An 18,546-nucleotide genomic window follows, 5' to 3' on the forward strand; every position below is an offset into this window, starting at 1 on the left:
TCCAGCCTTCGAACAAAAGGCCAGTTACTAGATAAAATTATGAAAGAACCACATCTGCTGTGAGATGGAGATGGCAAAATGTTCACAAGATGTACGGTACTCGAAGCTTGTAACTATGAAGCTCATTTGGGACAGCATTCATCACCTCTGGGTAAATGTCTAAGGGCATGGAAAACTTCACTATGCTCACTACAGCATTCCCAGTCCAATGGCACCTAAAAATTACAGGTTCAGGCTTAAGGAAAAAAAAAATGCCAACAGCAATCACGTTCTTTCCAGACAGATGCATACTGTTAAACAGGGATGATTACAGCTCTACCAGTGGAACACGATCAGCAAAATAAAATCTCATCATAATCATAGATGTCCTTCTCTTCCATGTTGCAGTATTCTCACATGTGGGGATCCTCTGCCTCAGGCAACCTGAACATCTGCCTCATATACCAAAGCTTAAGCCTGGCTGCTGTAAGTTGCGTGGGACATCACACACAGGGACCGTAAACTGTGAACCATAAATGTGACGTCCAAATGCACAAACCTCAGAACTGAATGCCCAGTCGGACAACAGTCTAAGGGTAGCTGAAGGATACCATCTAGATAGGGAAAAGGTCCTCTAGGGGTTAGGAGGGAGGGAAGGAATACTGCAACATGGAAGAGAAGGACATCTATGGCTATGGTAAGATTTTACACAACTAATCTATGTCCTTCTATTCTCATGTTGCGGTACTCTCACATGTGGGAGAGTACCACAGCTTATCCATGGAAAAGGGTGGAGGAAGTAGTAGCAGTCTCCAGGAAGAAAGCTTTTGCAAATCCTGCCACAGCTCTGGAGATGTTATTCAGTTTACAGTGTTTAGTGAAAGTATGGACAGAAGACCATGTGGCTGCCTCTAGGATAGTGGCTGTAATCAAGGCCTTTAAGAAAGGCCCTGAAGAGGCCACCACACTGGTGAAGTGGGCTGTGATTGTGTGGGGTAACCCTTTACCATGGAAGGAGTAACAGAAGGTTATAGTTTTGCAGATCCAGGAAGATATGGCCTGTTTGGATACAGCTTTCCCCAGGGCCCTAGGGTGAAAGGATACAAAGAGTTGGTTGGACTTCCTGATGTCCTTAGTGTTATCCAGATAAAACCTCAGTTGCCTGTGAACATCTAGGGAATGGAGCAGTCTCTCACTGTCATTTTGTGGCAAAGTAAAAAAGGTAGGTAAATGGACAGATTGGCTAAGAGACTGTTCATTGACCACTCTGGGCATGAAGGAGGGGTTAGTATGAAGAGAGACCCTGTCTTTATGAAAAATGATGTAGGATGGAGTAGCCATGGATGCTTGTAGCTCTGAGATTCTTCTAGCTGAAGTAAGGGCTATCAGCAAGACAGTTTTCCAGGTACACATCTCTAAAGTGGCGGAAGTAGCTGGTTCAAAGGGGGAAGTAGTAAATTCTTCTAGAACAAAGTTCAAGTCCCAAGGAGGAGGAACAGATTTCCTTGGTGGTCTGATGTGTAGGACCCGCTTAACTCATTCCTTCCAGTACAACCCTTTTGAGTGTGTACCTTTAACTCCTAGTGGGTGTGTCCTGAGCCTTTAAAAATTAAGTTATCACCTTACAATTCTAACAAATACTCATTGACAGAGGTCAGATATCAATAAAATTGTGTTTGCCATCATGTGTGCTTCAAGATAAAATATTCTGATACCTTGTATGTAGCATGATTTTGGAATTATTAATGCAATATGAAAAGTAATATTTGACACCTAGAGGAGCAGTAGGAGGTAACTGCATATTCACCCGGAGGCGTCACTCGGATGTAATGGCCTTTTCTGGTGGGAGAAAGGTCTTCATCAGATCTGTCATTATTCTGCAACCCAAGAAAATTTGGTCTTGGGATGGAGTGAGGGAGGACTTGAGTAAGCCGAGTGCGAATCCCAGACTTCCTAGGGGAGAAATAGTGAACTGGAGGTGTCTCTGAAGAGTACTTGCTTCTTCTGCTTAGAAGAGGAGGTTGTCCAAGTATGGGAAGATCTGTATGCCTTTTGTTCTGCAGATGACTACTGCTGGGGCTAGACACTTTGTGAATACCCTTGATGCTGTAGACAAGCCAAAAGGCAAGGCAGTAAATGGATAATGCGAGGATGGCACACCAAAACGTAGCAATCTCCTGAAGTCTGGGTGGCTAGGAATACAAAGATATGCCTTTCATGCCCAGAGTGGCCATAAAGGTACTGGGTCTCAAAAGTGGAAGAAGAGTTTAAAGGGACAGCATGCGGAAGGAAGGTACAAGCAGGAAAGTATTTAGCAGGGACAGGTCCAAGACTGGCCTCCACGGGCCATCCTTTTTTGGAACCAGGAAGAGTCTGGAATAAAAGCCTTGACCTTCTTGTCATGGTGGGACCCTATCTATTGTTCCTTGTAATAGCAGATTCTGAATGACCTGGGGTATGAGGTGGGTTTGTTTTTTTTGGAGGGAGGGGTATGCCTTTCGGAGAAGGCTTCTCCTGCCAGGTCATAAAGTACCTTTTTTCCACTACTGATAGGACCCAGCGGTCTGGGGTGATTTGTTGCCACAGGGGAAGACAGTGAGTGAGGCGGGCAGAAAGGGGGAGATGGTGAAGGGTATTTAGCCAGTCACACATTGTTAGGTCTGTCTGGAAAGGGCTACCTGGGGGTGGTGTGAGAGGAGCTAGTTCTGATAGATGACAGTTTTCTGGCACCTTTCCTTGGCTATGAAGAAGAGGAGGGTGCGGGTATCCCCCTAACAAAGCTTGGTTTTGCTGGGCAATTCCTACAGAATTTAGGAACTGGAGATACAAGCAGAGTCCTCTAGTTCCTTGCTTTTTTCTTGCATATTTCTTACCAAAAATGAACTTTTTGTCCAGGGGGGTATCCAAGATTTTGTTTTTGAAATCATCTGACAGAGGTTGTAATCTGAGCCAGGAATACCTATGTAAGACAGAAGCAGATGCAGCTGACCTGGCTGAGGCTTCAGCAGCATTGTAGCTGAATTTAATGGAATGCCTGACCACTTGCGCTGCTAAAGAAAGTTTTGAGGCAACTTGAAGTTTTGTTGGGGAGTCAGGCATAGAGGAGAGCAAACTTGAGGCGTGGGAAACTAGGTCTAGGGCATACTTTACCACATGAGTCTGGTAACTGATGCCCCTAAAGACCAAGGTTGAGGTGTAGATCTTCTTTCCTAGCCTGTCCATCATCGTACTGTACTTATCTGATGGTAGCAGAGAAGAGGAGGGGATCTGCCTTGACTGTTTGTCAGTTGCAACAGCAATCACAGCTGGGTCTGTCATGGGAAGTTTAATGAGATATTTATAATCATCAGGAACCTTGTAGAACCTGTTGGGCCTTTTTGGGGCTGGTGGCTGAGATTCTGGGGTCTTGGAAGCAGAGGCAAAGGCGTCCAAGTATGTAGGAATCACAGGAGGAACAGCAGGGGGAGAGGAGGACTACCATCCGCAGAAGCCTGTAGTATCTCTTCTGCATCTCGGTCATTTGGGTGGAGTCCCACTTGAAATATTCTCTCATTTTGAGATGGTCTCCACACAAGTTATGTTTTCTAGTGGGGAGTCCCCTTCCAAGTAGACCTCATTTGGGGAGCAGTATTCCAGGGGAGAGGTCAACTGTGAGGCATAAGTGAGAGACTCAGAAGAAGAAGAAGAGTCTTCCCTCTTGAGTCCGTGGAATTGGTATGGAGCTAGCAGAGGTGGGCCTGGGACTTAAGGTAGGCAGGGCAGGCATTTGTGAGGCAGTAGGCTTCAGGGCCATAAAGGCCTGAAAAAGTGACTGGGAAAATGCCTGCCAGTCTGGCTGATCGTCAGCTGGGGGAGATAAATGCCTTGTCTTCTTGTTTTCTTTTGAGAGAAGTCTTTGAGTTGTCTGACAGGCTAAAGGCCTGGAATCAGATGTCAGGCTTGGGGTAGTAGTGACTCGGAGGCAGCTAATAGTGGCCGTATGGGTGAGCCTGGTCACCTCCCCCTGACATCGGCAGAAACCGACTTCTCAGAACACTTCACAGACGTGCTGGCTGGAGAAGAAAATATGGCTTCTGAAATGGTACCCACTAAAGTTGCCTGTCCTATTGGACGTTCCCCAGCCCCTAGACAGGAAGCTGGTGGGACGTCCGAAGTCAGAGGTGCAGTGTCAGGCCTAGAAACCTTGGCCTTCTTTTTAGGAGGCTCTGCCTCGATGGCCAGTTCAGGATCCGTACTGATGGCAAGGCACTTTCAGATGTTGGTTTTCTACAAACAGCTTGAGGGCTGCCAGACGGCTGCTCAGGGTTTTAGGAATGAACGACTGGCAGATTTTGCATGGTATATGGTCGTGGGATGGTTCTAAGCAAAACAAGCAGAGGTCATGTGCATTGTTGTGCGGAATTTGCCGACAGCACTTACATTTTCCCTTCCTAGATGATATGGACGGAATCAGCCAACAACAGATAAACAGCAACCTAAGCTTAGCCAAAAAGTATGGAAAGATTCCCCAATGGGGTACTTATTTTTAATGTAGTCAGCAGTGTGGAGCAGAACAAGCAAGCTGATGTTCAACTGCCGCAGAGAAGTTCTGAGGTCTGCATGTGCGGACATCACATTTATGGCACACGGTTTATGGTCCCTGTGTGCGACATCCCACACACGTTACAGCAGCCAGGCTTAAGCTTTGGTATACGAGCCGGACATGCAGGTCGCCTGAGGCAGAGGAGCCCACATGTGAGAATACTGCAACGTGAGAACAGGAGGACATAATTAATTTACTGATTAGTCACTTCACTGTCTGAATGTCAACAAAGGAGGAGAAAGCAAGAAAAAAATCAACTAGAAGAAGAAAAAGAAACTCTGGTGCGGAGGAGCCTTACAGCTGTTCATCAAAAAGCAGTTCAGATTTCCGCCTCAGTATACAGGGGATGGCTTACAGTAACTTAGAGGAAAAATAAATCAAATGCATTACGAGGTTGGTAATTTACAGGGATAACTAAATCAAATGCATTCAAAGATGTTTAAAACAAGTGAGACTGGAAAATGCTTTCAGTCAAATGGCAAAAGGCAGGAAAATAATAGAAGCTTTACACAGCTATTCAGATGAGCTGACAAAAAGTGCAGTTGTGTAACACTTACCATAGATGTTTGAGTGTATTCACTGTTGCAGTCCTCACATTTGGGTTATCCCTACCAGGGTAGCCCTCAGTCGGCCCAAATACCAGAGGCTTAGTATTTCTGTGTCGGTTGCTGTCACTTCAGGACTGAAGTCAGGTCGTCAGTGGTATAAAATCAGGCAGCCGACGCCATTACATCAGTTTTTCTTGCCCTGTCAGGAGCCCCCAGTAGGGAGCTAGGTTATGGTGGAAGAACACCACCAGTAGAAAGTAAATACTAAAAATTATTTGTAAGAAGAGAGAGAGAAGACAAGGGGGATGGAGGGAGGGAAACTAGGACTGCAACAGTGAATACACTCGAACATCTACATTTATGGTAAAGTGTACACAACTGTACTATGTTCTTTGTGTTTCACTGTTGCAGTCATCACATTTAGGTTGATTCTCAAAGCTGAAGAAAAGGGTGGAGGCAGTCAAGAAGACTGGGGCTGGCTTGGATGCCCTGCAAGACTGCGGTGGCAAAGCCTGCCCTGGATTTGGAGAAGATAGGCAGGTGGTAATGCTTAGTGAAAGTATGAACAGATGTCCATGTTGCAGCCTCCAGGATGTCCCTGGCGGGGACCCCTCTGAGGAAAGCTGCAGAGGTGGAGGTTGCTCTGGGGGAATGTGTCTTGACCCCCTTGTGGGGAGGTTTCCCGTGCTGTTTGTAGCAGAAATGGATGCAGTGTGCTATCCATTTGGAAATTGTTTGTTTGGATATGGCCCTGCCCTCTGCTCCTGCAGCAAAATCAGTTTTTCTAAAAGATTTAGTCCTGTCTAGGTAGAATCTGAGCTATATGTCCACATCTAGAGAGTGCAGAATCCTTTCCCCCTTGTTTTGTGGGTTAGGGGAAAAAGGTGGGCAAATGAACGGATTGGTTGAGAGCCACACTGGACACCACTTGTGGCATGAAGGATGGGTTAGTCCTAAGGGAGACCCTGTCAGCATAGAAAATGATGAAGGGATCTACAGCCATAAGTGCTTGTAGCTCGGATACTCATCTAGATGAAGTGATGGCCAGAAGCAAGGCTGTCTTCCAAGAGAGAAATTTTAATTCTGCTGAAGCTGCAGGTTCAAAGGGGGGGGGGGGGCAGGGTGAGCTTTTCCAACACAAAGTTTAGGTCCCAAGTTGGGGTAGGAGCTTTTCTGGGTGGCCTCAAGTTGTTAGACCCTCTTAGGAACTGTTTGATGAGAGGGTGTGAGAAAAAGAGGTGGCTCTGTGCTGTAATGAGCAAGGATGGCACAGGCATGAATTTTAATAAAAGAGAAGGATAGACCCCTGTAGTAGGTCTGCCAGGTAATCCAGGATGAAATATATGGAGAGGCTGTGCTGTTCCAGCTCCCTTAGCCTGGATCCAGGTGCAAAACCTTTTCCACTTGTCAGCATAAGACTTTCTAGTGATGGGGTGGTCTGGCCTCACGTATAACATCTAAAACATGTTTGCTTAGACTGGCACTTTGAGGAGAGGTTAGGGAATAACCCAAGCTGCCAAACTGACGGTCTGCAATTGGGGATGTGTGAATTCTCTATTCCTCTGGGTCAGGAGTGTTGGGATCTGAGGTAGGTGCCATGGTAGCAGGGGTGACAGGCTGCGCAGCAGTGGGTACCAGTGCTGGTGTGGCCAGTCTGGGGCAATCAGAAATGTCCACGGGTTTTCCTCCCTTATTTTGAGCAGTACCCTTGAAATGAGTGGCAGAGGGGGGGAAATGCATAAACAGAGAGGTTTACCCACTGGAAGGATAGAGCATTCACATTCCAGACCTTGCTGTGAGGTTCCCTGGTGCAGAACTTGCTGAGCTGAAGATTGGAGTAGGAGGCAAAGAGGTCGACCTTCGGGGTGCCCCATTTCTGGGTTACAAGGGTGAAGGTTCTTTGGTCTAGCTGCCATTCATGTGGTTCTAGCAGATTTCTGCTTAAGTTGTCTGCCAGAGAGTTTAGACATCCTGGCAGTAATTGTGCTAACAGGTATAGCTGCATGGCCGAGGCCATGTGCCAAAGGGTCACGGCGAGCCTGCACAGAGGATAAAAGTGAGCCCCTCCCTGCTTGTTGATGTACCACATCACCATGGTTTTGTCTGTTTTGATCAGTAGAGGCCCTGGGGAAAGTAGGGGTCTGAAAGCTGTCAGAGCATGCCGAACAGCTAACATCTCTTTTTGGTTGATGTGCAGATGTATTTGACTTGGGCACCATTGGCCCTGAATGCACCTGCTGTCCAGGTGTGCACCCCAGGCATAGTCTGATGCGTCTGTGGTGAGGGTCTGGGAGGTGTGGGGTTGTGAAAAGGGAAGTCCCTTCTTGTGGTAGCATGCTGCTGCTCACCAAAGAAAATCTTTCCTAGACAAGGTATCATTGGCATAAGAGTTTCCAGGTCTTGAGAGTGCTGACACCAGAAGCTTTTTAGGTACCACTGTAGTTTCCTCATATGCAGTCTGACATATGGAATGAGTAGAATGCAAGAACCCATGATCCCTAGAGCTTGCAGGATTTTCCTTGCGGATAAATGGGTCCTGGTGGCTAGTTGAAAGAAGTAGGCTGTCAGGTAGGTTTGTTTTTCTGGTGTAAGGAATGACATCTGGGATGCTGTGTCCAGGCTTGCTCCCAGGAATACATTTTTTTGTGTGGGTACTAGTTTGGATTTCTTTTTGTTGATAGTATACCCCAGGGAGTTCAGTAGTTCCTTTACAAAGGTCAGGTGCTTTAGCAGCTATTCCTGACTGTCTGCCTGAATCAGGCAGTCTAAGTATGGGTAAATTTGAATATTTCTTTGTCTGCAAAAAGCAATGGAGGGAGCCAGACATTTTGTGAAAACTCTGGGAGCAATGGATAAACCAAAGGGAAGCGCAGATAACTGAAAGTGCAGTGATCCTGCCCTGAAACATAGGTATTTCCTGCATGATTCCCTGATTGGGCTGTGTAGGCAGGCCTCTTAGGTCTAGGGCGGCTAACCAAACCTTGGAAAGCATAGGTAAAAGCTGCTGGAAGGTGAGCATTTTGAATTTTGGTATCACCAAATAAGAAGTTATGTACCTACCATAACGTTCCATGTTAGTTGTCTTCTCTCGCCTTCTTTCTTGCTTGATGGGTTCGGAGCCGATCCCTCGGCTCCGACTCGGCACTTGCTTTAGCTCGAGAACTCCTTTTACCAGCTCGAGGCAGCCCCATATCCCATGATGCAAGGCAGGAAGTACCCAGATCTCGTTTGTTGACAAAAGGGCAATAACACCAAGCATAAACAATACTTCCCAAAGGAAGAAGAAACTTACAAATGGAAAAAGGACCAGGTCTGAATGGTCTTTAGCATTATAGTTTCTTATACAAGGTCTGTCCAGGCCAGGGGAAGGAGGAGGGTGCAAGAAAGAAGGCGAGAAGACAACTAACATGGAACGTTATGGTAGGTACATAACTTAATGTTAAGTTGTCAATCTCCTTCATTCTTGCTTGATGGGACCGTCCTAGCACCTCTATCCTGGGTGGCTCAATGGAACAAACTCTTGAGGACTGTAGAGCCAAAACTGGCTCTGTCCCTGGAGGCCAAGTCCAATTTGTAATGGGAAACAAAAGTGTGAGGAGTGGCCCAAGTGGCGCTGCACAAATAGTGTCTAAAGGCAGTCTAGCTTGAAAAGCTGTAGAAGTAGCTAAACTCCTAGTTGAATGTGCTTTAGGTTTTGAGCACAGCTGTTTTCCCCTGATCGTATAAATTTCAGTGATGACCGAAGAAAGCCATCTGGACAAAGTCACTTTAGAAACAGGAAGGCCTTTTTATTATCCGCATAGGAAACAAAAGTTGATCAGATTTTCTAAATTTTTTGTTCTGTCCAAATAATATCTAAGCTGACGGTGGGCGTCAAGATAATGTAGCTTTTGTTCAGCTCTATCTGAATAGTTAGGAAAAATACAGGAGATCAATAGATTGATTCAGATTGTTTTTCGGCGACCTTAGGTAAAAGGATGGATTAGTTCTCAAAGATACTCTGTCTTTGTGAAAAATCAAATAGGGGGTCGAACGAAAGAGCATGAAGTTCAGACACCCTCCTGGCAGATGTAATAGCCACTAGGAATAAAGTTTTCCAAGAAAGATATTTCAGGGAACAAGAAACAGCTGGCTCGAAGGGGGGAAGAATCAAGGATGTCAGCACTAAATTTAAATCCCACTGAGGAGGAGGATTCCTGATTGGAGGCTTTAGTAGGAAAATTCCTTTCAAAAAGGCCCTGCAGAGCCTATGGGACATAATATTATGATCTGCTATCCCGACATGAAAATTAGAAATAGCAGCCAACTGAACTCTGACTGTGGAAGAGGAGGAGCCTGCATGGAAAATCTCTGCTAAGAAGTCCAGAACTGCCTGAACAGGGGCAGTAAAAGGATCAATATTTTGGGCCTTAGCCCAATAAGAGAAACGTTTCCATTTGCTTGTGTAAATCCTCCTGGTAGAGGATTTTAGTGAAGCTACTATATCATCTCTAACTGGGTTAGAGATCAAAGGAAGCCTGGCTAAGGAAGGAAGTGGAGCAACCATGCTGTGAGGTTGAGAGAAGGGATTGACCGGTGCAGCTGACCGGATTGGTGAATCAGTAGATCTGGCACTGGGTCCAGATGCCACGGCTGCACCAAAAGGTGATGATGGAGGAACGGGAACCAAACTTGTCGAGGCCAGTAAGGGGCAATGAGAATCAATTTGGCTCTCAAAACGGTAGCTTTCTGGATCACCTGAGGGATCAGAGGAAAAGGAGGAAGGCATAAAGAAGTCCCTGGGGCCAATCCTGGGTCAGAGCGTCTCTGGGGGATGGCCTGATAGAGGAAGAGGCTGAAGAAGTCTGGACATTTGCTGTTTTGGGGAGTAGCAAAAGATCGCAACATGGACGACCCCATTCCAGAAAAATCTCTTCCGCTATGGATTGCTTGAGAGACCACTCGTGAGGCATGAGAATAGCTCTGCTCAATCTGTCCGCTATAATGTTGGTTTTCCCAGGGATATGCGTTGCTACCAGAAACCGATGAGAGGAGATCGCCCATTGCCATAGTCTGAGCGCTTCTCGACACAAGGGGTAGGACTTGGTTCCGCCCTGTTTGTTGATATACCAAACTACAGACATGTTGTCTGTGTGGACTGCAATTGTCCCTACGGGAAGAAAGTCGTTGAGGGCTTGCAAGCGTTAAAAGCACTGCTCTCATCTCCAGGTCATTTATGTGCAGATGGTACTCGAACGGTTGCCACGTCCCATGAACCATCCTGCCCTGATAATGTCCCCCCCACCCGTTCAGGGAGGCATCCGTGGTGACAGTGGCTATCGGGGACGGAGGTACAAAGCACCTGCCTTGGTGAACCTGAGACGATGTGATCCACCAAGCAAGATGTTCTTTGCATGTTTGTGTCACCAGAATCTGGTGACGCATTGGGAGTTGCTGGTATGACCACTGTGTGAACAGCATCCACTGAAGGAGGCGCATGTAGAATCGAGCCAGGGAAGAAGAGTGATGGCCGCAGCCATAAGACCTAACACCTTTAGAACCATTCTGGCCTGTACCTTCTTGCTGGCCAGAATGATCCTGACATGAGTCTGAATGTCTGAAACTCTTTGTTCTGTAAGGGTAGCTGACATCCGAACAGTGTTTAAGTTTGCCTATGAAGGTAATAGACTGGCAGGGCGATAAGGATGACTTTTCGTAGTTGACTGAGATGCCCAAATGAGAACAAAGGTCTATTGTGTAATCCCTGGCTTGTATAAGCTGATGCCTGGTGGTGGCTGACAGGAGCCAGTCGTCGAGATCGGAAACACCTGGAATCCTTGGCGTCTCAGGTGAGCCGTGACCACTGCCATGCATTTGGTGAACACTCTGGGGGCTGTAGTGAGACCAAAGGGCAGGGCTCTGAACTGGAAATGACTGGACCCCAGCCGAGCGGAGAAATCTCCTGGAGCGTCTGTGAATTTTGATGTGATAGTACGCATCCTGAAGATCTATTGAGCACATCCAGTTGTCCTTCTGTAAGAAGGGTAGAATTGACTGAAGAGCGACCATTGAATCTTGTCTTCCTGACAGACTTGTTGAGTCTGCTGAGATCAATATTGGTCTCGTCTCCCGTCTTTGGGGACCAAAAAGAACCTTGAGTAGATTCCGGGCTCTGAATGGTCTATTGTAACTGGCTGAATGGCTCTTTTTTGCAGTAGTTTTGCGATCTCTAACTCTGCAATGTCCCTTAGACCGGGTGGTACATCTGGAAGGGAACTTGAGGTGTCGGGACTTTCCTCGAAAGGAATTATGTAACCCTTGGATATGATCGACTGTACCCATCTGTCTTGAGTGAGGGAATGCCAGGCTTCTGGGTACAGTGATAATCTTCCCCCGACTGCCTCCAAGGAGGGACAGCCGGGCAACACCTCAGGGATGCTGAAAGGGCTTCTCAGGAAGAGACTCCCTGTTGCCCTGATTCTTCGGACCCCCTCTGCCTCTAGAGCGGCGTCTGTTGTTGTTACCCCCTCTGCCTCTAGGGGTAAACTGACCACGTGAATCCGGCGTGACTCCTTGAGATTTACGGAACCACATCTTCCCACCCTTCTGTCCTTTGGGATAAGGCCTAGAAGGGGTGGAAAACGGACTCCAACAGCAGAAAGAGTCTTGCCGTCCTGCTCACACCTGGTCAAGGTTTCCTTCACCTGAGGGCCAAACAAAGCTGACCCATCAAAGGGAGAATTTGTGAAGGACGCCTTAAAGGGATCCACAAAATCACATAGCCGCATCCAGGCTTGGCGTCTAAGAGCCACACCTGTGCCTGCGGCTCTACTCGCTCCATCAGCAGCATAAGATATTAGCCGCATGGAGGAGTTAGCAATGGAATTGAGGGTTCCTAGCTGAAGCAATCTTTTCTTGGGCCCCTGCAGCTGTAGGATCCTGAACTACTTCTCCCAGCTCCTTCAGGATATCTCTGGAGTCTGGTGAAGTGACAAAGATAATTCAGCGAGCATAGCAAAGGTCGCTGAGGAAAACATCCGCTTGCCGTACCTATCCATGGTCCTAGAGTCCTTATTAGGAGGATGGACGGGCACGGAAGGATCTGCAAGTTCCTTTTGGTGGCCGCAGCCACCACCATGGCATCAGCGGGACACCCTTTGTAAGGAATTGTTTGTCACTAGGGGCAGTTATAAATTTAGAAGGCCTCCTAGGGACTGGCTCTACAGAGTCAGGAGCTGTCCACGCCTTTCGTGCTATAACCTGCATAAGGGGGTCGAAGGCGGAGACACCCAGGAGGTGGAGGGCCGAGATCCAAACGCCTCTAGGTATACTGACTCATCCTCAGAGGGATTGTTGGTGGGCCAGTTTCCCCTCTGTTTCAGAAGTTCTAGGATGTCTGAGAAGGAGACATCCTCAGAGGGGGATCTAGGGATCCCTCTGACTCATCAAAGTCAGTATCCAAGTAACAGACTCAGGGGAGTCTACATGCTTCCTCTTACAAGTCCTCTTCCTAGGAGGATCTCCGAAACATCAGGAGAATCCTCGGAAGAGGGGAAATTCCCAATGGGGAAACCTGAGGCGGAGGATCTCTGGGTCCTGTAGCAAGAGAAGTGGCAGAGATGTCAACAGGTACAATAGAGGGAGGAGCTACGGGAAGAGACTGCTGACTGATACCAGTGGCCAGTACACTCTTCATCACCTCGAATGCTCCCTCCCAGGCAGGTCCGAGACCCGCTCCAAGAGCTAGGAACTCCAGGGGCCACCGAAGGGAAGTCTCCGAGGCAGATGTCGGAGCAGAGCTCACACAGGCAGAGGCTCCAAGGGGAAGAGTCGGCTCGGACAAGGGTCCGATGCCACTCACCCCCTCGGAGGAGACCATGGAAGCCCGACCACGAATCCCTCTAAGGAAGAGGAGATAAGAGTAGGGGCTGCAGGAACAGAAGGGGGTATCCGTCCTCCAGCCGTAGCAGTAACCATGCCCGAAGACTCCAACTCCAAGCTCTGGGGTAGAGTTGAAGGAGGAACTGTAACGGGGTGTGGACCAACAGTCGTCTGCTGAGACGGACTGTGTAGCATTTGGGCCAGTACCTGTGACTTGAGCAATCTACTGACCACTCTCTCTAGGTCATGGTCTGACAACCTGGATGACCTTGAAGATCGGCTCCGATGGCTCCGTTCCGATAGAAGAGGCGAGGCGGGAGCCGAAAGTATCGGCTCCAAGGAAGGAGACCTCGACCTCTTCCTGGAATGGGTCATCGGAGCCGATATTACCGATCCTGTCGGCACCGATTTCGGAGCCGGCAGAGCGCTCGATGTATCGGCTCCAGCCGAGCCGATACAGCCACCAAAACGGTCGGAGCCGATCGGAGCCGACACCGATGCCTGCCACATGGGTGTCGGAGCCGATCGGGCCGACACCGATGCCGCCGCGTGGGTGTCGGAGCCGGTCGGAACCGACACCACAGTGGTCAGCAGATCGGCACCGATAGCCATCGGCGCCGAAAGCTTAGTGGATCAGAATCGGCTCCAGCGAGCGATCTCGACTCTATACGAGTCGGAGCCGAGGCCACAGGCTTAGAAACAGAAGCCTGGGTCTTGGCAGATTTAGTTGATTTTGTGGGGCCGACTTAGCCGGAGAGCCCTCCGGCTTAAGAAGACCCCTGAGAATCAACTTATTCCTTCTCTCCTGCAGGACTCTCTGGCTGAAGGAGTGACAAATAGCACAGGAGTCCTGCAGGTGAAGAGGGCCTAAACAGTACAGGCAAGAAGTGTGACCGTCTGTCAGAGACATCTTCTGACAGCACGAGTCACACTTCTTAAAACCTGAAACCCTCTCTTTAGACATGGTGCCTAACAAAACACACACACACCAGTCCAATTAAATTAAACTAATACCAAAAGGTATTTAGTAAAAATACCAACACACACACCCTAACAGGGGGATGGGATAGGGAAATTAACTGACTAAAAAAATTAAAAGAGACAGGGATTTCTGTCAGAAAAAGTTACATTTAAAGTTAAACTATCAAAACAAATAGTTTTTAACTAAAAAGGGGCTTAAATGTCACAAATGTGAATTACTTACCAGGAGCTGGTAAAGAGAAGACCTCCCAAGCGAAGCGGCAAACGAGATCTGGGTACTTCCTGCCTTGCATCATGGGATATGGGGCTGCCTCGAGCTGGTAAAAGGAGTTCTCGAGCTAAAGCAAGTGCCGAGTCGGAGCCGAGGGATCGGCTCCGAACCCATCAAGCAAGAATGAAGGCGAGATTGACAACTTAACATAAGGTGTTTACAATGGACAGATCGAGGCTGGGGCACCATGTGCCGTTTTTTCTGGGTACCAGGAAGAGTCTGGAGTAGAAACCTTGGCCTATCTGTTCTGCAGGAACATGCTCTATTGCCCTCATAGAAGGCAGGGAAAGGACTTGCTTTTTGGCCTCTGCCACTGGTTTGAAGGAAGATCTGGGAACCCTTTAGGGGTTGGCCGAGTGTGGAAATAAAATTTGTATCCCTGGGACACTATATGTTGAGGACCCAACGGTAACTGGTAATGGTGGTCCAAGCTGCTTGCGTTGAAGGAGAGTTTTCCTCCTGGGGCAAGAGCAGGTGGGCAGAGGGAGGAGGTGGAAGTGTAAAGTCATTGTGAGTTCTTACCATGAGGGCATGGCTTTGCACTCCCTGGTTTTGAAGAGGAGGAACCCCATTGCTTAGATCTCTGCATTCCATGGGGCTGTTGCCTGCGGGGGGGCTGCTTCCCCCGGGTCTGGGCTGAGCTGACCTGGCGGGGCAGGAAAGGACCAGTGCTTGGAGGGACAATGCCTACTGAACGTTGGTGGCTGGACCTGTAAGAAAGTCTTTAACTGTCTGCATAGATTTAGCTTTTTCTTCCATCTTTTTTAAGACCTCTTCTGCCTTGGTGCCAAATAAGTTATCTTTGTGCAAGCGTGTGCCCAATAATTTGGATTTGACATGGTCTGGCAAGGGCTGTTCCTTAAACCAAACATCTCTTCTAAGGACAGAACCAGTGACTGCCACCCTGCAAGATGCTTCTAGGGCATCAAAACCACATTGTAAGGTGTGCTTAGTTACCTGACTTTTAGAATGCCTTAGCTTTTGTAACTCTTTATTTTTTGCACAAGCAGGAAAAGAAGATATTTTTTGTTTGAGGAGTTCCATGGTATGTTGCTGATATTTCAGCATATGGACCTGACAATTTAATGCTCTAATAGCAAGAGTAGCAGAGGTGTATACTTTTTTACCCCATCTGTCTAATGCTCGGTAATCCCTATCTAAGGGGGTGGGATTCTTAACTGAATTTGCTTTGATTCCTTTAGGTCCTTGAGAGATGACCTTGGGGTCAGCAGTAAGACTTCTGAAAAGAAATTTGTGAGAGTCGGGGACTCTATAGTACCTGTCAGGTTTCTTGAGAGCAGGAGGGAGGGTGTCAGGGGTCAGACTGGATTCCATAAAAGCATCATCCACAACATCCAGGACAGGAGGAATGGCCAGAGGTCTGTGCTCTGGAAGATCTAAGAATTCCCTGAGTCTCTTTTTTGACTGAGGATAGTCCTGACATTGCCATTGGAAATGTTCCCTTAAAGTATGCAGGGTTTCCCTAAAGGAAAAGTCCTCAGGTGGAGAGGCTTCCTCTGCATCAGAATCCTCATAAGCAGAGAGGGGTTGCATATCTTCATATTCAGATGCATCAGAGTCATCAGACTCCTGTTCAGATACATCAGAGTCATCGGACTCCTGTTCAGATACATCAAAGTCATCGGACTCCTGTTCAGATAAAACTACTGGAGACAAGTCTCTTTTTCTTTTGGAAGGGGTAGCCTGGCTTCCCCTAATAAGCATTCTAAGGTCTTCCTCCATTTTAAGCATTTGAGACTGAGGCAAGGAAGCAGGTGCCTGAGCTTTGGTCATTGTTTTTTTGGGTGTGGTTTGTACCCTGGGCCTTAGAAACTTGGTAGTGTTTGAAAGAACTGTAGACGCAAAAGAAGTCGGTCTGTGTCGAGTATCGGTAGTGAGAAGTACTTCCTCAGAAGCCGGTGCCTGCTCAGAGGTTCCGGACCCATCCAAGGTAGAGACATCCGCAGGATCCTTAGTCGAAGAAGATTCTCGTGGCATACAGGACTCCGAAAGGGTCTTGGTAGCGGCCTGCAAATCCACAGAAGCAGGCATCAGGGGCTGTGAAAGTGCCTCACTGAGGACCGGAGAATTGACGATTAGCTTAACGGAAGCATCATAGGCAGTCTTGGACCTGTGCGGTCTGTCTCTGTTTTTATCCTTATGTTTTTTCGGAAGATCTGTTGTCGGATGGCTTACCGAAGCCATATTGGAATTTGAGGACTGAGAGTGAAAATATCTAGCTACAATAAGGGCCTGACTACATACAGCTCTGGCATTGAACAAAGCACAAAAGTGACAGCGGGGGACGTCGTGGTCTGGGCCTAAGCAAGTGACACAGTAAGAATGAAAGTCTTGGTGTGGTACTTACTTTCCACGGGCGAGGCAACTGTTAACTTACTCTGACATCAGTTAGAGAAAGAAAAAAGGATCCCCAACAGCGTACTTGGCTTTAGAAGACTTCAACTTCAATTTGGAAACGATAAACTCAGGTAGCGGCCGGCCAGCACTCATGCAAACTGCTTCTGCTTCGGGCTCCTTGGCAAGAAAGACTGATGTAATGGCGTTGGCTGCCTGATTTTATACCACTGACAACCGGACGTCAGTCCTGGAGTGACAGCAACCGACGCAGAAATACTAAGCCTCTGATATTCAGGCCGACTGAGGGCTACCCTGGCAGGGATAACCCAAATGTGATGACTGCAACAGTGAAAGAAGAAGAATATCTGCAGAAATCAAAGGTGGGAATGAAGGAAAGACTGGCTAAATATGATAATTCTCCAGAACTGTTTAAATAATAGTACAGCTAGAGGATAGAGTATAGAGAGAAAAAAAGAAGTTATGTACTCACCATAAGGTTCCATCTGAGTAATTGTACTTCATTTGTGTGTTACTAATCCATATCGGATCCAAGCTGGCAACTTTTACTAGCATCTGCTCCGAGCTCCAAACTCCTCCCCTTACCCATAATACACCTCCACTGCCTTCCATCCCCAGATAGAGTTTGCTGAACCTTATACTGATAACCCTACCTGAAAAATTACTTGTGACCTATACTGCAGCCCATAGACTAAACATATGCCAAGGTCCGGGGGAAGGAGGGAGGGACAGTTGAAGACAAATGAAGTACAACTACTCAGATGGAATGTTATGGTGAGTACATAACTTCTTTATCTGAAGTAGCTTACTTCATTTGGTCTTCAACATGTGGGACACAGTCCCCAGCTACTAAACTCCTTTGAGGCCCTCATGGAAGGATATTCCGGAGCACCGCGGAACCAAAAGGATGCTCACCTTCTGGAAGTCAAATCCAATTTGTAATGAGAAATAAACGTATGAGATTAGGACCAAGTAGCTGCAGAACAAATATCATCCAAAGACACCCTAGACCAAAAGGCCGCAGAAGTAGCCATGGACCTAGTGGAATGAGCTTTCACCTGACCTGGAGGAGACATGCCTTGTCCTTATAGACCTAAAGGATGCATGAAGAGATCCATCTAGCAATAGTGACCTTGGAGATAGGTTTCCGCAAAAAGGGTTTATAGAAGGATACAAATAATTGATCAGATTTACGGAAATTTTTTGTCCTGTGTAAATAGAATCGTAACTGTCTATGAACCCAACAGGTGGAGTTTGTATTCCATCTTGTTAGTAACATTGGGAAAAAACACAGGCAAATTGATGTCCAGATTGATATTGACTGGTGATGCCACCTTAGGAAAAAAGGATAGATGGGAAATCCTATCTTTGTGAAAAATCATGTAAGGAACTTTGATGGACAAGGCCAGTAATTCTAAAACCCTTTTGGCAGAGGTAATAGCCACCAGAAAAGCTGTTTTCCAAGATAAAAATTTTAGATCTGCAGTTGCGGAAGGCTCAAAAGGCAGAGCGACCAAAGCTTGAACAACCGTAGTAAGGTCCCATGGGGGAACAGGATTTTTGCCCGGGGGGCGTAACAAAAAGGTGCCTTTAATAAAGGCAGTCTGGAAGAGGCTAAAGAGGCAGAATTCTCACCCACAAGAAAATGAGAGATGGCAGCCAACTGAACCTTGACAGTAGGAGAACTACCTCCACGTTGAAAAATATCAGCTAGAAAAACAAGAATGGTGGAAATAGGATCCTTGAAAGGGTCTAAACTCCTTTGAGGCCCAGAAGGAAAAACGTTTCCACTTGCTGAAATAAACCTTCCTGGAAAAAGACTTACGAGCAGCCATCAGAATAGATCTAACTGAGGAGGATAGTCCAGGAGTCCTAGGAATCACGGGAACTGGAGCAGCCAAGCTGTGAGCTTCAGACTGTCCAGATTCAGATGGGGCACCCCCAAAGGG

The 18,546-nt window shown here is 47.4% G+C and overlaps 1 protein-coding gene across 2 annotated transcripts in view; it reads right to left on the reverse strand.

The window, feature by feature from the left end:
* RPL7L1 (ribosomal protein L7 like 1) overlaps positions 1 to 18,546 on the reverse strand; it is a 613,595-nt gene that overhangs the window by 219,281 nt on the left and 375,768 nt on the right. The gene's annotated exons all lie outside the window — the stretch shown is intronic.

This window comes from Protopterus annectens, chromosome 2.part0 (assembly GCF_019279795.1).
Source record: "Protopterus annectens isolate FY-2018-M chromosome 2.part0, PAN1.0, whole genome shotgun sequence".
Lineage (NCBI taxonomy): Eukaryota > Metazoa > Chordata > Ceratodontiformes > Protopteridae > Protopterus > Protopterus annectens.